General features: G+C 36.2%; 1 protein-coding gene across 1 annotated transcript in view; it reads left to right on the top strand.

The window, feature by feature from the left end:
- The window catches only part of Naa30A (N(alpha)-acetyltransferase 30 A), a 70,700-nt gene that overhangs the window by 40,345 nt on the left and 3,306 nt on the right, over positions 1–27,049 (top strand). The window lies entirely within an intron of this gene.

Here is a 27,049-nt window from a genome sequence, read left to right as displayed (position 1 = left end):
ATCTTTACATGTCAAGGTTCATTTCATCATTGCCATTATTCTGTGAGTTGTATTTACAATTTTTGCTATATGACCCTTGAACTTCAACTTTCTGTCTACTGAAACTCCCAAGATCCCTAGTCTCATCAATTTCTTCAAGAGTAATCCCACCAATATAATACGATTGGATATCTAATCACACCAAAGTGCATGACTTTATATTTATTAGCATTGAAATGATAGCCATTTTCATTTCAATGCTAATAAATAAATAACATGCCCACAATTCCAGTCTATTCAAATCATTCTGTAAGCACTCCTGATTACACAGCCTATCTTTGCATCATCAGCAAATAGCTGTATATCACATGTCAAATCCTTCTCATTAATGTGCTGCTTCAATAACAATGGACTAAGGACTGATCATTGAGGTACACCAATGGTTACTGTGAAACTTGCAGTTTCATCCCCCCCTCCAAATATTCCACTTTTTATCTGTCATTCAGCCATCCTCTTATCCATGCCAGTACTTTATAATCCAATCCCATATTCTCCAATCTGTGCAACAGTATTCCATGTTGCATTCTGTAGAATCCTAAAGTATCATGGTGTATCCATTCCATTTGTCTAACTCAGTGATAACATTATTATAGAATGTGAGCAAGTTGCTAAAACATGACCTTCCCTTGGTTTACTACAGCATGGGTTTACTCCCATGCTCTTCATTGCAAAGTAGAGATTCACTGTCAATCCATTTCTGAATGCGAGCTCTAACCAACTTTTCTAAAATCTTCACCGCCACTCCTGAGATACTGATTGGTGGATAGTTGAATACATTGGTCTTTGCACCACCCTTGTGCAATGGGATTACCATACATTATTTCCAATCTGATGAATCTTCCATGTTCTGAGACTCAAATTTATATTGCCAGTTCAGCTGAACCTCTTTATCATCTGTGCTGATATCCCATCAGTCCCTGTTGCAAAATTGTTATTCAGTTTGTGCAACAGCTCTAGTACTTCTTCCTCATCTACATGAGTTTCCTCAGACAGTGAAGAAGTAGCAGTGAGTTCTAAATGCTATCAACCTGGTATATGCAACATTGAAAAAACATTGAAATGTGTGTTCATTAGTTGAACAATCACTTTTGCATCAGTCATCTGCATTCTGTAGAGTTATTCTTTCATATTCATTCTTTCTTTTACTTGCAGCATAACAATAGAATTCTTTTGGGTTGTCTTTAACTTACAGAGCCAGTTTTGTTTCTTTTTCATACTTGGACTTAGCTTTCTGTACAACACTTGTGACTCTCCTGGCTTGCTGCTTATATTTATCATAACTGACATCATCCTTGTGCATGTGATATTCCTTTCACATCATATTTTTCTTATGAATCTCTTGCTTAATTAGATTGCACATCCATTTCACCCCTACTCTATTTTTTGAACTCTAGGGACACACTCTGATATTGCATTATTTAAGTATTTTTTTAAACACGTCCCATGCACTGTCGATATCCTTCCCATCCATTAAGTGATACCAAGGCACAGAACCCAGCATACCCCTCACTTGGTCATAATTTCCTGCATTGTAGTTCAGCATGTAATCTTTTCTGAATGGAACAACCATAAACTTAGCCATTCCCAAGGGAGACAGAATAGTTACATCTTTAGCTACCCCCCCCCCCCAATCTGATACTATAATCAGATCTAACAGTCTTTGACCTTGAGTTCCTTCTATCACATGCTGCTTGAAGAAGTTATCTTGCAACAGCTCAATAAATTCAGTTTCATTCTTCTCATGTGATTTTAGCTACCCAGTCACTGTCAAGTTAAAGTCCCCCATTATGATAACTCTTTTTGCACCCATCGTATTTATTTATTGATGCATTTCTTCGTCACTAGCAATGGATCCACCAGGTTTGTAACAACACCCTACTGTGTATTTAATCTTGTTTAGACTCCACTTCACACAAGATGGCTTGAAACTCACTGCCACATGAAAAATTGTTACTAGTATTGCAGTAATAGGTCTCAGCTCTAACTGGATTCAAGACATTTGATATCATTAGCAGCATACCACCCCCCTTCCCTCCTATCCTGTCTATCTTTTTTAAAAATAGTGTACTCTTTGCTTTCAATACTAGTTAGCATGTCTACTTCTTATAGCCAAGTCTCACTAATGCCTACAACATGAGGTTGCAATATATTAACCAAGGCAACAAACTCTACTCTTTTGTTTTTGATACTCCTAGCATTCATGTACAGATGTAATAAATTACCTGCATGCTCTTTTGCATACACTTGTCTGTGGTCTGCATAACACAGTTCGACAACTTGCAGATCTCTGTTCTTATCTAGTTCCTTACTTATGCAGACATCATTACACATGCTTGATAGGTCCAAACCGGATGAACACAGAATCATTCTCTCTCTCTCTTCGTAATCGTTTCCATAATAATAACCATTGCCATCAATAAATCAATTACCTAACATTGTTGCTCTTGCACACATATTATCACAATTCCTCTCATCAGAATTCAGTTTCCCTGACTCTGTGTTATGTCTTATATCAATTAATAATTTTTCAAGACTCCTGATGCCAAAGCATTTAAGTGTTGCCATCCATCCAATCTTCCCTCAGACTCCATACATCCAAACACTTGCATCCATTCCTTCTACATAGCATATTCATTGAATCATTTGCCATCTTAGTCATTCATTTTTATCATATCAAGGTAAAATACTTACTTTTTTCACTTTTCTTTCGCTGAACTTTTCACTAGTTCAGTTGTTAGTGTTCTACTACAATTACAATCCCATTTTCTATTCTGTTTTTGAATTGCTTGTGTTATATTTTTAATTTTTGCACTGGGAAAACTTGACGCTATGACCCACTCATCAGTGCCATGTTTTATGATAGTTACCATACCCAATGACATCCTTTTTATAATCAGTTTTACTTACCAGATTTTTGTTATTACACACTAACTTGCCTGATTCTGTGCTTTGTTTTCCATTTTGCTGCTGCGGTACTTTTTTATTCTCACTGTATTCCTTTAAACGCTGCTGGACTTTCTGTAGTTCCCTTGTCTGTCTAAGAATTGGCTTAAGCCTAGCAATTTAGGAGCTTAATTTATTTTCAATATCCTCTTTAATATTGTCCTTAGTGGAGAAAACCTTCTTGTTCACTACTTTTCGCTGTTCTTTTTAGTGTTTCGTTTCTTCTGCGTTTTTGGCATCATTTTACACTTGTATTTAATATTAAAATATTGCAATAAAAATATGTTATAAAGACACTAAGTACTCTAAAAACACAAATCTACTCTAATATACTATCATCTTCTTCTTCCTAACATGGATTTTAGACCAGGTGGCCTGTTCCGGTCTCATGCCATCTCTTTCTTGGTCTTCCGATTCTTCTTGTACCACTTATTTTATATTTGTATAATATTTTCGATAGTCTACTGTTGTCCATTTGGTTTAAATGTTCTATCCATTTTTGTTTATACTGTCTTATGCAGTAATTAATTGGTTTTATATTCAGGGATTGTAAAATTTCTTCATTTGTTTTATGGTCCCACTTGGTATATCCAAGTTGTTTTTCTGAGAAATTTTCTGCTGTTTGAATTCATTTTACATATTTCCTTTTTATGGTCCATGTTTCGCTTCCATATAGTAGAGTTGGTTTTGACAAGACATTATATAGTTCTGATTCTAGTGTGTTTTTGTACTAGGGGATGGCTTAAATATATTATTTCTTATGCTATTTACTTTGACAAAGTTTGATATTTTGGTGTCTATGTCTTTTTCTTCTTCATATGATAAATCAAATCCCAAGTATCTGAAAGTATTTACGTGTTCTAATATTTTATTATCTATCACTATTTTAATTCTTATTGGGTTTTCTCCTTTGAATGCCATTATTTTTATTTTTTCTTTAGATATTGTCATATTATTTTGTTTTGAGATATCATTTAATTATTTTAATGATCTTTGTAAATCATCTTCTGATATAGCTAATAATATTTGATCATCTGCAAATAGTAGTGTATCTATCTTCATTTGTAGGTTATTTATATACCAAATGGGTTATACTATTTCCAGACTGTTATAATTTTATTTATATAGATATGGAAGAGCAGAAGTGAGAGGGTACATCCTTGTTGTACTCCTCTTGATATATATTTCCATTCCGAGATATGTTCTAATTCTCTAATATACTATAAAACTCTAATTTTCTATGAAAAAACGCAATAAAACAAATAAAAAAATCACCAATTTTACGAGTGCTAAATTACACTGACCATAACCTTGAACCCAAAACCTTATTAATGTATAAAATTATACATTCATGTGTATAGAAACTGCATCACCTGCTGTAACCATGTTTTTTGGTAATTTGAATGCCTATTTAAAAAGGGATAGTAACATAATAATTGTCACAAATTATGAAGAAGGTAATATAACATCTTTATTTTTGATCAATATTTGGCTCTTTTTAGTACAAGATGTGACATAATTAGGAAATGACAAAAAACTTGGCAAATATTTCAAAATGGAATGGACAGTGATATTTTCACTGGAAAAACAAATACTGATATCAAAATTTAGTTCAACTACACAGTTTCAGTAACATTCAAAGCTAAAAATTCCCTTTTTGCTGTTTAGTACTTCATGGGTCCTCCTCTTTCCTTTATTACAGCTTGGCATCGGCAGGCATTGACAAAATCAATTTTCTTATGAATGTAACTGTCGATTTATGGTTCCATACCCTTATAATGGCTTCTTGGAGTTCCACAAAGTGTTTTCTGCTTCTTCTCGTGTATTTTACTCTCCATTTGGTAGCAAAAATTGTCAGTGGGGTTAACATCTGGGCTGTTTCCAAATGAATCGAGTGCTCATTTAGCCACTTATTAGCCTCCAACAAAAACTAAACCTTTTTTAATTACTAAACTCAATTCGCATGGTACATTTTAGGGTTATAATAGCATTGCTTACACTTCTTGCCCTAGGGGCAGAGTCATCCTAAAAGATGCAGTTTGTCATTACAATAAAGTAGTCTCTGATAGTAGGCAGCAATTCATCTAAAATTTTCTGGTACACTTGTGCATTCACTGAACCATTTGCCAAATGTGACCAACAACATATGTCATGCAGCCCCAGATCATTTGACTGTTGCCACCAAACAGTCGTGGTTCAATTTTTTTCCTGATCATCTTCGAACTGTCTGTCTGCCATTCACACCCTGCAGATTAAACTTTTTCTCATCAGAAAAAAATTACTTTTTTTTTTTTTTTTTTTTGCTGATCAGGAGTCCATTTGGTATGCTGTTTGCACCGATTTAACTGAGCCAATCTCATTTTTTTGGTTAACAAGGGCTTTTTTTTAGGGCTCCTGTTATCAGTCCCTTTTGAATGAATCTTCTCCTGACAGTTACAGAGCTTGCCATAACCATATGCTCTTCCCAGTCCTGTTCATTTCTCTGGACAACACACTGATTTTTGAGGTGGAGGCACTTTAGATCTTGGCATGATGTAGACTGTGATCCAGTTTCCTTCACTTTCAACAGCAGCTGTACCACAGTCGGTTTGACTACAGGACACCCTTTTAGCCATTTTATGAAAAGAATAGCCTTCTCTATTCAAAGCTTGAGTGGCACTTTTTCTGTGAGGTGTTAACTGCATGTAACTAGCCATAGTGATCTCAGCATGAAAATGCAAAAACTAGCTTTGGCTGTCTATTTATAGCATAAAAAATTCTGATGCAATAGCAGCAACTATTACATTATACAGAAACCTATGGGAATGACAGATGATGCAATACAATGAAATATCTAATGATAAACTAATGAAAATGACCATTTAACTACTAAAAACTATATTTATGGTTTTGCAGTTTTGTATAGGTGATGCAGTTTCTATGAACATGAGTATATTATTAGTCATAGCTGATGCATAATTTAATTCTTTATTTAAGTGGAATGTATGAATGTGGAATGTATGAATGAACATCTGATGGTTAATAATATACTTGGAAATTCAAACATAGTTTTATTGTAATTACTTCTGATATTTCAGTTCGGTTTTGGGAATCATCATAAACAGCTTGAAAAAAAAAGCACTTATCTGTTTGCCTCTGATGAGTGAGAATTTTTAGTTGACAAGTAAAAAAAAAAAAATCAAGACTTTCAGTTATCAGTTTTATTCACATGCTATAATACTGATTCTGTGTCATGTATTATATCTTGAATAGTTTTCTATTTTTACCTTACTTATTGCTTCTGTCAGATCATACCAATCATTACAGACACTTGTTTTGTCAATTATCACTGAGTTTATTGTAATGGGATATGACCAGTAAGAAGATAATATGTCTGCAATAATTTTATCTTTAGAGAGCACTCAAGCATTGCAAAGTAACCAACTTATTGTGACATAGTAACCTAATATGGATTTGCTGCAGACAATGGTAATTAGCTTATTTTGTACCCTTTGATATAATATGCAGAATGTGAATCATTAATAGTGGATATTGAAAATTGAGAAAGAAGTCTTGCAGAGTTTTGTTTATATGTCTAAAATCCGGCAAAGGTTGATCGATTGGTAGAGCCTCCGCTACTAATGGCTCGCAAAAAGTTAAGCAAGTTTGAGCGCAGTTAGTAGTTGGGAGGAGTTGGTTGTTCGATGCTGTTGGCACACTCTCCCTTGATGAGTCTTTGAACTCCCTGGAGGTGTCACATAATAATAATAATAATATAAACTTTCTTTATATTGATTCCAAAAACAACCAGAATGTTTTTCATTTATCTTAGTTGCCACTCTATCGTATGACATCATTCACCCTCCATCATAGCATATTAATAATAGAATCAGTTGGTAAAATTTTTGGCTAAGTTTCATAGCCATTGTCAGTACAATTATAGGAAAGCCCACAAAAAAAAGAAAGCAATTTAGTTGAAAGCATGTGATATTATATGCATGCTGCAGAATAGCTCCATCTTCCTTACCATACCTGAACAAAAACAATTGCCTAAAACTTTCTGACTTTTATGAAGTGTTACTGACCAGTACTCTTCATTCATGTGTCCTTTAAATTGTAATTAATTTATTTTTATATTTAAAAATAATTTATTAATTAAATTATTTTATTGTAATTTATTTTGGATATATATTAATGCAGATGGAACTATTCTCCTGCAGCCAATAGTGCACATAACATCATGCACTTTCAGTTGAATTGTTCTTTTTTTTTTTTTTTTTTTTTTCCTATTGACATTGACAATTGGCAATGGCAATGAAACTTAACTAAAAATTTTACAAATAAAGACATTTAAATTAATGTGATATTGTTATTAATATGTTGTGATGAATTCTTCTTCTTCTTACGTTTTAGTTTTTAGAACAATCATTCCCTCTGTTCATCAAATATGTCAGAGCCAACTGGTTATGTGTAGACATAAGGGTTTTATTTTATTCAGAGGTTTTATAATTTTATATTTATTTCCCATCATTATTTATTTATAATGTCAAAGAAGACCTTGACTTTTTTCCCATAAAAGTGAGGAATAATATAAAAGGTGAAACCAAAAACTTGAAAAATCATTTATCATTAATAAATCATCATCAATTTCCTGATGTGCCATCAAGGGGGGTGTATAGACTACTATGAGAGTACTACATGATTAAATTTACATTTGACTATTTAGATTTACGTGCCCCGGTTTGAACTCATTATGGAGTTTAATGGAATAATGGGAGCAACATTAGAATTGCAAAAATACAAATTTGCACAAACACTAAGTGGAAAAGATGACTGAAAGCATAATGTCTTATGAGGGGTGCCCTCTATTGGTGCTGTTGGCCTTAGCTGTGTTGGGTGGGAAGCCTAAGAATTAAAGTTTTCCACATTTTGGTAAGTTTAATACGACCATATTTATTAAGATTAGGTCAGCTTTTTAATTTTGCTGCTGCTGATTCAAAAAAAAAGTCTTTCAACTTTTTTTTTTTTTTTTGGTGAAGCATAATAGTTTTTTTCCATTTGATTCTGTGCAAAGTATCCAAGGCATGGTCAGAAAGCCCTGATTGACCATACTTATGGCAACAGATGTATTTTTTTATGTTCTTCTAGGCAGATGTTAGCAGATCTCCCAGTTTGACCATAATAAGATAAATTGCAGGAACAAGGAACTTTGTAAACATCTGGAACAGATAGAGGAGGTAGAGGATCCTTAGGAGAGTGGATGAGGGTAGCCAGCTTTAGATAAGGTTTGAATGTTGTGCAGAGATTGTACATTTTTAGAGTTCTGGCTATTTTTTCTGAGGTGTCCTAGATATAAGGAACCTTTAATTACAGGCTTTCCTATCCATTGGCTACAATGCCAAAAAAGGTCAGCAAATTATTCCTTGCATCCCTCCCAGCATATTGACTATAGTAGTGCTATCATTGTTCCTTATATCCAGAGCACTTCAGAAAAAATACATCAGGCTAATCTTTTCCACTTAGTGTTTGTGCAAATTTGTGTGTGTTTTGGCAGTTTTAATATTGTTTTCCTGACAATGTCTCATTGACCGAGGTGAAATATAGGAGTGATTAATTATTTATTTTTGGTGTATTTATTCCAGTAAGCTCCATAATAAGTTTACATCATTACTAATCTTCTATCAACAGTTTTCTCTAAATTAGTCAATTTCTTGTCAGCACTCCAATATTGTTGTTTATAACATTTCAATCTTCTAAGGTATTTGTGATTGAATCAATCCATCTAAATCTTGATGTTCCTCTGGTTCTTTTACCTGGCATCTTTGCATCAAACATCTGTTTTGCTAAACTTTTCTCTTCCATTCTTTTTAAATGCTCATACCACCTAAAATTAGCCCTGCTCATGTATTCCTGAATGCTAACAATGTCAAGTTCCTTCCTAATATCTTCATTTTCAATGTGATTCTGTCATTGATGGCATCTGTTGACTTTTCTAATCTTTCTCAGAACTCTCATATCTTTGATCAAGAGCTTTATTTTTAATTCTACTCTCAAATCCATAACTTGAAAGCCGAAATATTTTACTTGTTCTATAGGTTCACCATTGAGAATACAGCTGAAGTTTTCTATGTTTCTGTCTATTTTCTTAGTTTTGGTTTTTTTTATTGCTAATTTTTATGCAAAAATTTGTTACTGTTGTTATTCGTTTTAGTTAGAGAGACTTGCACAGGATGTGTTTAGGAGTACATCAACTATATAAATCAGAGAGCTAAGTTTGATATCTCTGATTCTAATATCAGGTTTAATGTTGCTTCATAAGAAATAAGATTGGTACCATCAGTGTAAGGAGCATCAGTAAAAAAAGAAATGGAGCCAACACAAGAATTGCAGAAAACCATGCCACCATAAATGTGATGTTACTGAGATTAAACTAGGTGAGATGCTTGTGAAGAACAAGTACAATATAATTTATTCTGGCACTGGGATGAGGAAAAGGCTAGAGTAGCAATTGTAATTAACCATAAACATCAAAATAAACTTCCTGAATGATTAGGCACTTTCAAAATGACAAAAATAGATTGATTTATTTGTGGATATAATCCCACTAAAGATTATGGTAGGGAAGAAGTAGAGGAATTTTTTGAGTCATTGAAAAGGACAACTGACAAAGACAGCAATGGTTCTGTTCCTGTTGGAGATCTAAATAGCAGGAATAGGAAATTAATCCAAAACATGTAGAAATGTTTGAGAAAAGTTGTAGAAAAGGGCTAATTGTTACTTGTATAGAAATTCAGAAAAAAAATCTGTCATTAATGAGTCAATATAACATGCTTAATCTCAAGTTGAAAGAACACATCCAAAAAAGAAGTAATATTAATTGCATTAAATTAAACTTGCCAAGAAATTATATTGTTTAATCCTTTAGAAATATAAGATCTGGTAATGTTGGAGTCTTGACAGGTAACAGATTGATTTGGAGGAAAATTGTAGATAGAAAGTTAGTAATGATGTAAGTTTTTCATATAGTACTATCATATCCTGTACACCCCATATAAAGTTTATTTATGTATCCCATAATGGAAAGTACAATTCCTTTTGGACATGCATTATGGGAAGGGTCCATATCCAGACCAGTTTTCACTTTTATTGAGGTTTCATCAGTAGTCGCCAGATCCAAAAGAGATACCAAGTAGGTTTGTTGAAGGAGTAGGATGAATGGAGTGTGCTGTTGTCAGCAGAGACCTGGATAGGATTAGTGATGATTGAGAGTAGGTCATTTATGTATAGGAGAAAGGTAGGTGATAGAATGGAGCTCTGAGGCACTCCTGCATTGGTGGCAAAACTTGAAGAGAGGGTGCCATCTATCATGACATGTAATAAACAACCAGAGCAAAAGCTGGCTATCCAGTGACAGAAGGTGGCAGGTAGACCACAGGAAGGCAATTTGCTAAGTAGGCCTCAATTCCAGATACGATCAAATGCTCTGAATGTATCAAGAGTGACAATACATGTTTCTCTGAACTTTCCATGGCATGTGTCCAGTGGATGATGTAGGCTGACATCAACCATAGATATAGATTGGCAGAAATCAATACTGGTGGGCCTCTTTGTAGAAAAGTTGACTGTTGACAACTTTCCATTACTTTGGAGAGGATCGAGGTGATGGCAATTGGTTGGTAGTTGAATGGCATGCTTTCATCCCCTTTATTTGCAATAAAAGTTATGAAAGTAGATAATGTTGCTGTAGTCCTAAATCACTCACAGCAACATTATCCTTACAACCGCTGCTTTAGGATTGACCTACCTTCCATCTTTGATAATAGCAAATGCAGATCAAAACTCTTCACAGGCTCCTCACAAATATCACTTCTTGGTCTAGAAGTTACCAAAACCATAATTAAAACCATATAATTCCATGCAAAGGAATTATATGGTTTTAATTTACAACCGTATACAACATCATCCTCTGTTGCACTGACATAACAGTGTAACAGAGGATGATGCACTGACATAACAGTATGGCATTGACCATCAGAGTGTTTTGATGGCTCCTTGTTTGCCAACATTTTACTTAAGAAAGACACATTGGACCTGATCTAAGCTGGATTTTCTCCTATTATCTCAGCATTGTTTCAGTTTGCCATGAACTCTGGCTGTTTTATTTGGTAAGGAAATGCAAACAAGTATGGGGAGGGACTCTCCACTTTATTCCTTAACTATTTTATGGAGACCTTTGAAGAGAAAGCTTTAAACTATGCCTGATATAGAGATACATGGCTATATTATGAGATGTGTTTTTCATTTGGCCACAGTTCAGAAGCTCCCAACACCTTTTAATACATATAATAACCAACATTCCAGGATCCATTTCACTTGGTGTGTGTGTGGGGGGGAGAAATAACTTTTCCTTAGTTATCATGTTCATACATCAAATGGATCTTAGGTGTTCTCTCTTTTTACAGAAATCCCTCAACTCTCTCTCTCTCTCTACCTTGTGGGCACCTGTTTGTGGTGGAGGGGACCTCTCAATGATGGTACTTGCCCTTTTCATTCTTCCTCTTTTTCTTCCTGTATTTTTCACTCTACTTCTCCTGAGTCTTTTACTATCCTTTCTTCCAGTCTGGGATCCTATGCCCTGCCGCAGTGTTTGCCATGTGAAGAAAGGGGGTACTCTGGTAGTCTTACACTACTTTGTCCTGTGCTTCAGCAAGACAAGCAGTCCTGAATGGCCCAGCCAGGATCAGTTGGCTAGTGGGCTTGCCTGCAATGGTGTTGCTGTAAATCTTTCATCCCATGATATGGGGTCAGGACCCTAAACTTGCTATGTTGTTGGTATAGTGTCCAGAGTAGCCCCAATGTTCCACTCCCAAGCACAGTCATTGCTTACCTGTCAGTGAGCATCCATGCGTGGCTTTGTGGTAGATGGGAGTTCTAAGCTCTAGTGCTGAACAAAAAAAATCCTTAAGCATGAATCCTTCATCCTCAAATGTTTCAGGGGCCCTAACAAGCTCTCAACCAAGTACTGATACTGAGGATACATTATTTGATAACAGAAGTAAGAAACAAAAGATGTGATAATACCAATTTAAATGTACCAGTTTTTCTGATCATCCATGCAATGGGTGAAAAGATAATAGGGAAAATGTCACCCTTCTTTATTCAAAAGAGTTTAGGACTAGTGAGATCTCCCAAAACTGTTAAGAAACTGCATTCTGGTGATATCTTTGTAGAAACATCATGTCAACAACATTCTGAAAATCTGAAAAACTGCTCATAGCAACATAAATGGGTGGAATACCAGTTTACAGTAACATCTCATAAAATACTCAACTGTTCTAGAGGAGTGATCTCAGAATGGGATCTCATTGATGTTCCTGATGAAGAGTGTTCCAACCAGGAACGTCATCCTTTTGATATGTCTAAGAATTCATCATCTATAAAAGCTGGGTATCTCAACTGTCCTGTTAGACTGTATATCATCTCTAATCCACTAAGATTCTTCGAATGTCAAAAATATGGACATGCCCAAACTGCTGGTTGTGGATGTACCACCAGTTCCCAGTGTGATAGTAAAGAACATGATAAGTCTTGCTCTGCAAAGAAAGCTAAATGTGTCAACTGTCAGGGAGATCATCCTACTTATTCCTGTGCATGTCAGAAGTGGAAAGATGAAAAAATATATATACAAAAGATTAAAAATTATGGAAAGGATATGACTTAAAGATAAACGACCAGATACCTACACTTAAAAAATGGATACTTTGGATATCAAAGCACCCACTGAAGGTGGATATCAGTGGATACTTTGATATCCATTGAAAGTAAATTAAAACCAACCTGATCTGACACATGTCGGATGATGTATTGAATTTTTTTCTAGAGAAAGAGATGAACACTGGCCATTCATCTTTCCAAAATCAGTTGATAGATATAAATATAATAAAGGTAGCCCTCAACCTCCCAGAAATTAGACAAGTCTATGAAGCCAAAACAACATGAAAATTTTTTCAATGGAACTGTCATGGGTTTTGGCAGAATATTGATGATTTTAAGATTTTGCTATAGAAACACAAGCTTTTCTGTTTCTGCCTGCAGGAAACATTTAAAATTTAGTGAGGACACTACCTTAAGAAATTTCACTATTGTATGCAAGCACAGAACTGGAGATAGTCCTGCTCTTGGTGAAGTAGCTATCCTAGTGGGCAATTATACTCTTTTCCATCATGTCCAGCTTAATACTGCTTCCAAAGTAGTGAAGTAGTGCTAACACAAATGGACAAAGTTGTATCGAGTGAGTCTTTGACAATAATGATCTCTCTCTTTTGAATAATGAATTCAATACCTTCTTCTTCCATGTACTTACCTACTCATATTCTGCAACAGATCTTATAATCTGCTTCCCTGCTATTTTTTTGCTGTTCAGATGGATGTTGAAGAGAACATATATGGAAGTGATCATTTTCTTGTTCTTTGTACAATGCCTTAACAGGAACTATGTTCTCCTACATGTAGATCCCCATGTGGAAAATGGACTAGGCTGACTGGAATGTCTTTTACTATCTTGCCAAATTTAATGCTGATACAATCAGTGAAGCAGTAAGGTATGTAACAGATTGTATTTTCTAGGCAGCATCAACCTCAATTTCAAAAGCATTATTTCGATTCCCACTCTGTCCAAAGCCTTGGTGGAACTCGCAGTGCCAGGCAGCCAAAAAAAAAAAGCTCAAGACAGGCATAGGTATATTTCATAGATATCCCACCACATCCAACTTAATAGCTTGTGCATGTGCTCAATCCAAAGCATGTTATGTGAGACGTCAGAGTCAAAAACTATCTTGGATCCATTTTACCTCATTGATTACTGAAATAACGAGTGCAAAAATGTATGAAAAAAATCCCAGAAAATGAAAAGTAGATACAGAACCCACTGTCTATCCTAGACCATAATGGCTGTGTTGTTGCTGATCTCAAAGCTATTGCAAAAAGGAAGAAGCCTTTGGAAGAAAATTTTGTCAGCATCTCAGCAACAAGAGAAACAGTAGCAAAATTTTTCTACCAATGTGTTTGAGCCATTTGTTAACCCCCAACCAGCCATGACGTCTATAGATGTCCAGCTAAATCTGGATATGATTCCATAACACCCGTTGAATAACATGGATAAGAAGTGCAATTTAATCTCACTATTTCATCCACCTTGGCCGGAAGGGAGGTTAAGGAAGAACTAAAAAGAATTCTTTTTTTGTCTCGTCCCAGCACAGTAGGTCCTAATGACATCCAATATAAAATGATAAAACATCTTCTATGGATCTACTTCTCGTAATATATAACAGAATACTTACAGAGGAAGGGTTTCTGGATTCTTGGTATAAGTTGGTTGTCATCACTAAATCAAAACCAGGAAAGGATTCAACACAAGCAAGCAATTATTGACCTGTTGCTTGCTTGCTCTGACCAGCTGCTTTTATAAGATATTAGAGAAAATGGTTAATGCCAGACTTCTCTTATATTTACAAAGCAACAATCTTCTCTCTGATACACAATGTGGCTTTTGTAGAGACATCATTTGACTTTGGACCATTCGGTCCAAAGTCAGACAAACATTGCATTAACAAAGTTAATACAATGTTTAGGAACTTGTATAAGAGACTTATTCCTAAAACAAGACCATCTGGTTTCAGCATTCTTCGAAATGGAAAAAGCTTATGACACAGCCTTAGAGATAATGCACATTAAAAGACCTCTATAATCTAGGTCTCAGAGGACATCTTCCTGTATTTATTTTCTAATATATTGCTGGCCTGGTTTTTCGAATGGTTAGCATATCCACTTTCCAGCCAAAAGGCTGCGGGTTCGAATCACAAACATCCAAGCCCATGGCGGGATTCGAACCCGCAGCCTTTTGGCTGGAGAGCAGATATGTCTGTGAAAAAACTGGTAGTAGTGGTGGGTGGTAGATAGCGTTGGTGTAGTTGTGGTTCATTGTAGTTGGTGGATTGTGGATGGCGTAGATAGAGAGTTGTAGAGCAGATGTCCTCCCTCGACAAGTCTTTGGACTCCCTGGAGGTATCAAGTAATAATAATAATAATTTATTAAAAACTATCTAGCTGTTTTTCAAGTCAGAGTTGGTAGTATGCTATCTCGACCATATCATCAGGAACAGAGTGTTCCTCAAAGTTCTGTCCTAAATGTGACACTTTTGCTATTAAAGCAAAAGTGTCACATTTAGGATCATTAAACAGTTTCCTTCCACTGTATGCAATGATCTATGTTAATGAATTCACAGTTTACTGTCACCCTTTGCACACATTTGTCATCGAAGGGCAAGAGAGTTTTCGTACACTATCCTCTACTGAATGAGGTGCTGATCGATCTTCATTGCTTCATCCTTATTGTGCACTTATATGTCTCATTATGAGTCTCAAGTCTATGGGTCAGCAAGGTAGAGTAACCTGTGATAGTTAGATCCATCATCAGAGTATACAGATAGCTGCTGCTGCCTTTCACACATTGCTCACTCAGAGCCTTTATGTTGAAACAAATGAACCAGCTCTATCGCTTAGACAGAAACCATTGTCTTTTTACTAAGCCCTAAAAATAGTCTTTCCCAGAGCATCCTACATGAACTAGTCTCTTTTCTCTATGTTGGGAGGCTCAATATCATACACGTCAGACTGCCACACATCTTTTTGGTATGCATGTTAAAGAGATTATGGAATCTATTGGCATGAATGTTGACATTACCTGCACTAAACATAACTGCATTCCTCTATGGCAGGCTTGCACTCCATCTTGCAACCTACTGCTTTGTCAAGTACAAAAGTCTTATACACCATTTGTCTACCTTCAATTGTTTAATGCACACAGAGCAACTCAGTCTAATTTCTTATCCATCTATACCAGTGATTCTTAACCAGTGTTCCCCGGAACACTTGTGTTCTGCGAACTGGTTACAAGTGTTCTGCTAGTGAAGTTTTTTGACTCTATTACATCATATTTAGAAAATTTTAAAATTTCATGGGAGCTGTGTGTAGGAATTTGTACAGATGCTGCTCCATCAATGGTAGGCTCTATTAAAGGATTTGTTACCCTTGCAAAGAAAATAAACCCAAATATTATATCTACGCATTGTTTTTTTGCACAGAGAATCTCTAGTTTCAAAAACTTTACTAGCAATATTAAAAATTGTACTATACCAAGTTGTAAATATGGTAAATTACATCAAGGCAAGATCTTTAAAAGCATGCCTTTTTTTAAAAAAAAACTTTGCATATCTATGGAAGCTAAGTATGAATCTTTGCTTTTGCACATTGAAATAAGATGGTTATCCATATAAAATGCTATTCCAAATTTTAGAACTGAAGAATGAATTATTGGCCTTTTTTCAAAATGAAAGTACATATGCTTTTGTAAAATGTCTTCAGAATGATATTTGGTGTGCTAAAATGGCATATTTAGCCGATATTTTAAATTACTTACATGTATCCAAGGGGAAAATGAAAATATTTTGATATCCACTGACAAATTGTCAGCTTTTCAGAAAAAAAGTATCTCTTTGGAAAAATCACATATTAGAAAAAAAATACAGTAGATATGTTTCTTTCGCTCCATAATAAAAATGTCGAGGGAATTATTTCAGTTATAACAGAACATTTAACATTGGAAGAAAACATTAAGTTACTTTCCTTCCTTAAATACACATAATTATGACTGGATACGAAAACCATTTAGCTCAGTTAATACATCAAGTTGTGAATTTTTGTTACAAGAAGAAGAACAATTAGTTACCTTGCTAATGGTTCATACTCTAAAAATGAAATTCTCTGAAATAACTCTTGAGGAATTTGGGATTTTTGTCCAGGCTGAATACCCAGCTTTTTCCACAAGGACCCTGAAAATTTTGTTACAGTTTTCAACATCATATTTGTGTGAGCTTGGTTTCTCAATATTAATCAATATAAAAACTAAAAAGCATGAAAGACTTATGTATATAAACAAAGAGATGAGGGTAGCTATATCATATATTAGACCTGATATTGCTGAAATCTGCAAAAGCCGACAAGCTCAAGTATCGCATTAAAATAAGTTCCATTTTTATAAAAGGCAAGTCCATGCATATTTTTATTGTTAGTTTTATGACCCTAATGCTTTTGGTGTTCTCCAAATTTTTCTTATAATCAAAAGTGTTCCGTGACTTCGAAAAGGTTAAGAACCACTGATTTATACTGATGTTTTAATCTCTGTTGGCTGTGCTGCTGTATTTCCTGAATTTACCATCTTTAACCAGATCCCATTCAGTTGCAGTGATTATACAGCAACTGAGTTGCATGCCATTCAGCTTGCACTTCTGCATACAAAAGAGAACCACTTGCAATAGTGTGAAATTTATACAGATTCTTTGATTCTTTGCAGGCTATATCCTCTCCTATGTATAACCCACATCCGGTGCTTTGTAAGGTGTCACAACCGTTGTACAAAATAAAGACCCTTAATTTTGATGTTTGGTTGTGCTGAATTCCCAGCCACATTGGAATTAAGGAAACAAGACTGCGGCTGCATCTGCTAGATCAGCTTGTACTTTTTCCAAGTACTGTTTGATATTTTCCTGTACAGACTACAGTTATTTTATAAGATCAAAGCTAATTAGTGCCCAGTGGCACTCATCATGGAAGGAAGCGCTGATAAATAAATTGCATGATATTAAGCATTGGCAGTCTAGTCAACCTAGAGAGGTATGAGACTGAGCAGAAGTAAAACAGAGTATATGTGTTGCGCAGTGGGCGGTGGCCAGGAGACAGACCTGGAGCTGGAAGGAAATGTCATCAGGAAGGTGAGAGACTTTAGATACTTAGGTTCGACAGTGGAAGAAGATGGAGGAGGTGAGAAGGAAGTGGGATGCAGGATACAAGCAGGTTGGAGGAACTGGAGGGAGATGGCTGGAGTGTTATGTGATAAGAGGGTACCGATCAATCTGAAAGGCAAAATTTATAGGACAGTAGTGAGGCCAGCTATGACATATGCTATAGAAACTGTGGCCCTGAGGAAAAATAACATTAGCAGGATGGAAGTAGCAGAGATGAGAATGCTTAGGTGGATGTGCGGTGTGACCAGAAAGGATCATCTGAGAAATGACTATGTCAGGGGAACAGTGAAAGTTACAAACTTAGGAGAGAAAATACAGGAGGCAAGGTTGAGATGGTTTGGTCATGTGATGAGGAGGGAGGACGATTATGTGGGAAGAAGGGTCATGCAGATGGATGTGCAAGGAAGGCGGAAGCGTGGGCAGCCAAAGAAGAGATGGAGGGAGCTGGTAGAAGAGGACTTGAAGATGAAGAACTTGGATGTGGTGACAGCCCAAGACAGGAAGGTGTGGAGGAGACTCATCATCAACAGTGACCCCACTTAAGTGGGAGAAGCTGCAGAAGAAGAAGAAGTCTAGTCAACCTAGAAACAGAAGAGAGGAAGTTGTTCATGTTAGACTACACTCATCTTACCATTTGTCATGTTTTTGTGATGTCAGCACTTCACATGAGAGAGGAATGAAATTTTACTTATCTGTCTGAGCCATATATAATCTGACACATGTTATCAGGCTTGGACAAACTGCATGATTAGGAACGTCAGACGATTTATTTGCCTCGATATCTTCAACCTCAATTTGCCGTATTGACGGGCCTTTCGTGCGATTGCATCTCCGTGGATGATCATGATTCTAGTAGTAAGACTTATACGTTGGTTAGACATAACTGGTAATTAATTTACGGAATTAACAACGCATATAAAGTATATTAATTAAAGATTACTTTAATGAATCACTTCTATATTTCGGCAATGTCACATTGCCATCTTCAGGAACATAAAGATATGGTATGTGCACTAAGGAACTAACAAAGCAAATGAGGAAGAAAGTAAGAAACTAATTTTGTTCCTAAAGTCCTAATGGTGCCCTCTTGCGGGCTAATTTGGTAGTCTTGGCAGTTGGGCTAAAGTTCTCATAATGAAAGTCTCCCAAATTTGGGGCAGTTTCATGCACCCAAATTTGTTGAGGTTAGGAACATTTTTTAGAGCTGCTGAAGATTCTTTGAATAATCTTTCGTATTTAAACTTGCTGCGATGGATTATTTTTGTTTTCTTCCAACGAATTTTATGGTGGGTATCTAAGGCATGGTCTGCCAGCCCAGAGCGGCTGTACTGGTGAAACCGGATGTAGTCTTGGTGTTCTGAAATCCTGATATTTGTTGTTCTGCCTGTTTGGCCAAAGTAGGCCAAAGTGATCCCCAACTGTGTCAAACTGCATGATGTTCTTAACTTTTTAGAAAATAATTAATTTATATAAATATATTTGATTATAAATTCTGTTTATGTAGATACTGCATTGCTTAATTTTTTGTACATACATATTATTTACTGATTTATCCCTCTGACTGTTTATTAACACCAATGTACTACTGCAACCTTTTTTTTTTTGCCTTGCTCCAGTAAAATTTAAATCAATCAGTCAGTCAACCAACCAACCAACACACACACACACACACACACACAGTGATGGATACATTCACCAACAATCACATTTTGCCCACCCTCTCCAAACAGTATGGTATCATTAAAAATTTTGGTCAACAGAACAATTTTTTTTTTTTTTTTTTTTTAAGCATGATCATAACCACACATTCAATACCCTAATCCCTTAATTCTAACTACAGTGAGAAGACAGGTTGCTGGTTGAATGACTGAAGGTACAGTTACTTGGTGCTGTGCCAGAAGTCACTTGAACTAACTCATTTAAGAATTGGTTAATTGAAGGTCAGATAATTGAGTGATCACTGTATTCCATTTTAGACATTGGCTGCAGTCCTGACTAAAATATCAAATAATCCAAGCATAGATTACAGTAAATCTATTGCCATCCCATATATCTGTGGCACAGCTTGGTGGTGTTAATACCAGTAGTCTTTATGCTCAGAGATTCTGATGTTGGCTGGCCCGATTATTTGGCCATAATATGATAGTTTACAACTGCATGCCAATTGGCATGCAGTTGTAAACTATCATATTATGGCCAAATAATCTGGACAGCCAACATCAGAATCTCTGAGCATAAAGACTACTGGTATTAACACTATGGCTACTTATCACTTTTAGACATCATGCTTTGGATACCTACTACAAAATATGCAGGAAAAAAGTCTCCCTACTTCACCATATCAAATATAAATATGAAACTGTTCTGAATCTGCCTTAAAAACTTTCAAAATTGCAACGAATTTGGATTAATAAAACTACTTTAAATCTGGGATGCTCTTAAGCTTAACAACCAGTAACACCCATTCATAAGTTTTGGACTCAGTCTCACATTTGCTATTTGCAAACGGGATCTTTAGTGAAATTATATAACTACTTTGACAAATTAAGTAATGAAAATCAACATTATAAATATCAAAACTATGAAAATAATCAAGAAAACAGTTCTTTGACCATTGTTGTTCAAACTATGCATTCATGATATTGGAAGGATCTGACAGGGGATATTCCATTGTTTGATGATGCAAAGATATGCAGGGCAATCAGGGATTCTGCTGTCTAGCACTTTCAGAATGATTAGAATAGGCTGGAAATGTGGAACAATGATAATGGTTGTCATTGTTAGTAAGTATAAAGTTATGCACTTTGATGTGATGAGATTTCCAATGGCATATTATATTGGCAGGGATGATGCTTCAAGAAACTGATGAAGTTAGGGATCTTAGTGTTGTGATGGATAGGAATTTGAAATTCAAACATCACACAGCAAAAATTGCAGGTACAACTCAGAGGATAATTGCAGTGCAGAAATGAACATTGGCATGTAAGGATAAGGAAGTTGGTTTGATTCTTTACAAGGCCTTGATAAGAACACACCTAGACTGTGCATGGATTGGTCTCCTGGGATAAAGAAGCTATATCAAGATTATGGAATATCTATCCTCATGTGGACTGCAGACCCTGGTAAACAGAAGAAAGAGGGAAGGGGGGGGTTCTATCATAGAGGTGTGTGAACTTCTGAAAGGGTCTTATAGATATCATTGGGTGAAATTTATTGTTATATGGAAGGTGGGGAGGAGAGAGAGCTTGGAGGCATGTGTAAGAGCTAGTTTTTTTTCCTCACAGGAAGTCAGCGAGTGGAACAGTTTGCCTGTTGAAGTGGTGAGTGTATCTAATGTGAATGAGTTTAAGAGACAATATGACAGCTTGTGTGAGTGATGTATAGCTACCCTTGATGAGTCCTTGGAGGTCTCAGATAATAATATTTATTCCCACAAAAAGAATAATTTACACTTTTTTTTTTTTTTGGTATATATTGTATATTCCATTGAGGTGCATCCAGTATATCTGGCTTGGGAAGGCAGTTTGTTCTGATAATGGAAGCATAATACATGGTGCTATACCAGAAGTCAGCCATTCATGGGTTGGTTAATTGAAGGGTTGCTGTTTTGAAAGACAGATAAATATTAGATTACTGTATGTATATTAAAACAAATTCAGAATTTCCTGGATAGGAACCTGACAACAACTGTAGAAACAAACTTTAGAAAGTAATTTACTGCAGCACTTGTGCTGTATTTTAAAGGAAAAGCAATCTGTCAGAACTGAGCTTCTTTCCCATGCATCCACGAGTGCACATAGAGAGAGTGCATCCATATATACTACAAATTAGTTTAAAACTAATCTTTTATCTTTATTGTATTTGTGTTGCCTTTAATTGTTAATAATCAATAGGTGCATTAAATGTTAGAAAGGATTTCATTGGTATTCTACTATGCATCTAACAATTAATTCCTTACCTTTCTTGCTTAAAAACCCGATATCTAGAAATCTAGATGGCAGATGTAATTCTTAGGAATTACATCTGCCATTTAGATGTAATTCCTAAGTGATAATAATAATATTCTCTCACCCCTTTTTCTTCCTCTCCTCCTTTCTAACCAGGAAATGAAATCTCCCCACTGATGTCCTCTTTCATGTTATAATCTCAAAGAAATGCTCAAAAGCTATCCTCAGTCCAAAAAAAAGTTTCAGAGCTTGAAATACCTTTTGACAGTTTAACATGCCAACATTTTCAGCAGCAAATGTTGAAGTTGTGTTTAACTAGAGTTTAATAGGAATTACTCTCCTAACACTTTATTATAAGTCTCAGATCTGACCGGCATTGAAATATTGTTCTTATATTTTGGGTGATGTTTTCAAAACCTCCCTAAGAATTCTTGATAATGTACAAAAGAGAGTGAGCCACTTAATAGTTGATCCCTCTCTCACATCACGCTCTCTTCAGTCACTATGTCATAGGTGCTCTGTTTTTGCATTATACCCTTTTCTATAGGTTTTCATTAGCATAGCCACTACCATTCTCCCACTTTCTTCCAATCATATAAAACTAGAGCATTCACTGGTCAACACCCATACAAATTCCATCCTCCTTCATTCTGTCAACTTCTGTTCTTTGGAACAGCCTCCTCCATATTGTTTTTTCCCCCAATTGAATTGAATACAATTCTTTGTGTATTCAGAAACATACACTACTTCTTTCTCCTTAATAATTTCCCCACACATTATGGCACTGTTGTGTTATAGGTCTTGTGACTTTTCATGTGTGGGATCATTAAAATAAATAAATATTGAATAAAAGTCCCAGCACTTAGTTTATAAAGTGTATAAAGATCAAGGTACGTTGAGGAGGGTAGAGGGTTCCTGAAAAGCTAGCTTGAGATTACACACACATAGTTTCTTACATAATACATACCTCATCAGTAATTCTAAAGCCAATTCAAATGCATTGAGCTTCTCTGAATCTGGAGAACACTGAGCATTTTTTTTTCTTTTAACACAATATTGAAAATTCTGAAAGGTACTCCACTGTTTGAAAGTCCATGTTCATTACTCCCCCCCCCCTTTCCTTTCCTGTGAATATTATATGAGAAACAGTTCAACTTGATTACGAATATAAGTTAAACTACACTTTAATAAATATTTCTGATATTTCGGCAACTTCACATTGCCATCTTCAAAAGGAACTTATAAAAAAAGGCACATGCACGTACGCACTACAACACAGTAACTGAGAATGAAGTGATGAAGGTATTGTTCTCCTAAAAGTCCTGATGGTGCCCTCTAGCTGGCTAAGTAGGTGTTCTTGGCCGTTGGGCTGAAGGTCTGCTGATGTAAGCCTCCTAAATCTGGGGCAGTCTCATACAACCAAATTTGTTGAGGTTTGGAAAGTTTCTTAGGGCTGAGGCTGATTCCATAAATAGTCTTTCGAATTTGTATTTGCTACAGTGTATTACTGTAGCTTTCTTCCACCGTATTCTGTGGCGTGTATCCAGAGCATGGTCTGCAAGACCAGAACGGCTGTACTTGTAAAAACGGATGTAGTCCTTGTGTTCCGAAATTCTGATATTCGCTGTCCTGCCTGTTTGGCCAAAGTAAGACAGTTTACAGCTGCAAGGAACCTGGTATGCAGTATATTGCAGCTGTAAACTGTCTTACTTTGGCCAAACAGGCAGGACAGCGAATATCAGAATTTCAGAACACAAGGACTACATCCGTTTTCACAAAAGACTGCCCCAGATTTGGGAGGCTTAACACAGCAGACCTTCAGCCCAACAGCCAAGAACACCTACTTAACCTGCTAGAGGGCACCATCAGGTCTTTTAGGAGAACAATAGCTTCATCACTTCATTCTCAGTTACTGTGTTGTAGTGCCTTTTTTTATAAGTTCCTTTTGAAGATGGCAACATGACGTTGCCGAAATATCGGAAATATTTATTAAATTGTAATTTAATTTATATTTGTATCTATGTTGTCAATTCCTTAAGTGATTTAGTAATGCATAACCAACATATAAGTCTGTCTACGAGAATTACCATCATCCACGGAGATGCGATCGCATGGAAGCCTGGCAATACGGTAAAATGAAGCTGAAGTTGTCTAGACAATTAAATCATCTAACTTTCCTAAAACGCTGCTGGGATAATCAGGTAATCCCGAATTGTGTAAAATTCAAGCACCGCTTTGTTTTGCAAAAAACTGTCCTTATATGTAACCACGCCAGCTATGCTTTGCTGCGGGAACAAATCGCCGCTATGTGGTTTTTCTTAGCGAATATTAACAAAGCTATTTGTGCTTTTGAAGAAGAGCTTTCGTGCACTTTAAATCACGAGCTTTGGTCAATTTTACATGACGTTTCATGTACCGCTGCAGACAAAGAATTGGAAAAAATATGAGGTCGACAGATGAAAAAATTCGAAAAATTAAAACGAACTCTACCATCAATCAAAAACTTCCTACCAGCACCGTAATCAACCTTTCTTCAGTCACCCTGAACCCTGAAGCACTCAACGCACTATCACATGGCCACAACTTCGCCTTTGCTCCCAGAAAAATACCTAGTGAGGATATTATGATCCAGATCGAAGGCGGAATCCGCCACCTTCCAAATCAAATCGCCAACAGTGTAAGACTAGATGTAACTTGTGTCCTCTCCAAAGCAAGACCACCAAATCCAACATATCCAACAAGGAATATAAAGCTCTGCAGGAAAGAAGAATAATAAAGAAATAGTTATCACCAAAGTGGATAAGGGAAATGCAACTGTAGTACTTAACCAAAAGGGCTACACAGGTAAGTTTAATGCTGTTCTATTAGATCAGGCTACTTACCTCCCTATCGAATACAATCCCACCAACTCGCAAATCAGAAAACTTCACAGGCTCCTTAAGAAAGTCACTTCTTGGCCTGTATAAGTTACCAACAGATTAAAGCTTTAACTCTATACCCCCCCCCCCCCCCGCTCCTGTATTTATAGACTCCCAAAAATACATAAAGAAAATGTGCCATTACGTCCAATAGTGGATGGCATCGATTCCCCCACATACAAATTAGCTAAACATTTGGCCAAAGCGCTCACACACTATACTGGCTACACACCATCACACACACAAAAAAACTCAGCCCACTTCAAAGCCAGCATAGAAAACCTTACACTACAACATACTGACATAATGGTCAGCTTTGACGTCTCCTCCTTATTCACAAATGTCCCACTCAAGGAAATTTAGAGCTAATCCAAGCTAAATTTTCTCCCGATATCTCAGCCCTTTCAGTTCACAATGAACTCAGACTATTTCGTTTGGCAGGAAAAATTCTACAAACAAGTAGAGGGAACAGCCATGGATTCACCACTCTCCCCACCCTTGGCCAATTTCTTTATGGAGACCTTTGAAGAAAAAGCCTTAGCCTTAGCCTCTGCCCCACAAAAACCAACCATACGGCTTCGCTACATTGATGATGTGTTCGCTATTTAGCCACATGACTGATACACTCCTCTCCTTAACACACTTAAACAACCAACACCCCAGAATCAAGTTCTCCCTAGAAAAAGAGGAAAACAACAGCCTCCCTTTCCTAGACACACTAGTCACCTGCCAGCCTGATGGAACCTTGGTTTTCTCAGTTTATAGAAAACCCACCCATACAGGCAGGTACATTCACCAACCCCCCCCCCCCCCACAACAATATGGAGTGGTGAAAACACTATACAAGGGCTAAACTAATCTGTTCTAACGACATGGCCCTAAACACTGAACTAAATCATCCTCAACACTTTCTCAGCCAATGGCTACCCACCCAAAAAAATCCAAAAAATATTGAAACCTACAAACCACAACTCCCCTCCACAATAAGGATTACTCTAAATCCATCACCATTCCCTACATCCAAGGCCCCTTTGGAAAAAATTATCAGAATCTTAAAAAAACATGACTTGACCTTCTGTTACAGACCATACAGAAAATTGGCATCCCTTATCTGCTCCACTAAAGACCAACCACTTTCCCTAGACCTACCTGGTGTATACCAGGTCCCTTGCAGCTGTAAACTGTCTTACTTTGGCCAAACAGGCAGGACAGCGAATATCAGAATTTCGGAACACAAGGACTACATCCGTTTTCACAAGTACAGCCATTCTGGTCTTGCTCTGGATACACGCCACAGAATACGGTGGAAGAACGCTACAGTAATACACTGTAGCAAATACAAATTCGAAAGACTATTTATGGAATCAGCCTCAGCCCTAAGAAACTCTCCAAACCTCAACAGATTTGGTTGTATGAGACTGCCCCAGATTTGGGAGGCTTACATCAGCAGACCTTCAGCCCAACAGCCAAGAACACCTACTTATCCCACTAGAGGGCACCATCAGGACTTTTAGGAGAACAATAGCTTCATCACTTCATTCTCAGTTATTGTGTTGTAGTGCCCACATGCATGTGCCTTTTTTTATAAGTTCCTTTTGAAGATGGCAACGTGACATTGCCGAAATATCAGAAATATTTATTAAAGTGTAATTTAATTTATATTTGTATCTACGTTGTCAATTCCTTAATATTAATGATTTAGTAATGCATAACCAACGTATAAGCCTGTCTAGGAGAAGTTCAACTTGCTACCCAATTTGAAATACTTGAATAAGTTGTATAACAAATTAAAGGTCTAGTCATAATTTCCCTTTCCCATTTCTCTTCCATTAGCTAATTTCTATGCAGAACTGTTGGATTATTTAAACTGTTCCGCATAGAAATTAGCTCCTATGTGCAAATGACATTCTTTTTATTTGGATACTTTGTTTAGATAACTCTTGCCTTCCTTCTCCTTCTTCCTTCCCCCCACACATAAATTAATAATCCTTAAGCTCTTATATTGAATTAATTCAATCCTTAAATTAAAAACTCAATTTAAATAATTAATTCATGTCCACCAACTAGATAAGAATATGTTTCATAGCCATAACTAACTCTCTAGCTGAAATGTTAAATGTAGCATATGATTCCATAAAGTATCATCTCCATCCTATCTAGGGAGGATATAGTAAGTTAATCTTCTTACTACAAGAAAGTTATCTCTTTTGTATATTTGAAAGAGCAGCATGCTCTTTGGATGCACATATTCTCCTGAGAAATTTTATTTTTCTCTGTAAACTGTCATGAGTTCTCATGCATGTGACAAAGCTCTTGTTTTGTAGCCTTAGTATTAGTACTAAGCAGTCAAATTTGTCAATAT

This window comes from Typopeltis vanoorti, chromosome 17, assembly GCF_054136105.1.
Source record: "Typopeltis vanoorti isolate ZY-2024b chromosome 17, IOZ_Tvanoo_1.0, whole genome shotgun sequence".
NCBI lineage: Eukaryota > Metazoa > Arthropoda > Arachnida > Uropygi > Thelyphonidae > Typopeltis > Typopeltis vanoorti.
This window is presented reverse-complemented; position numbering and strand designations above follow the sequence as displayed.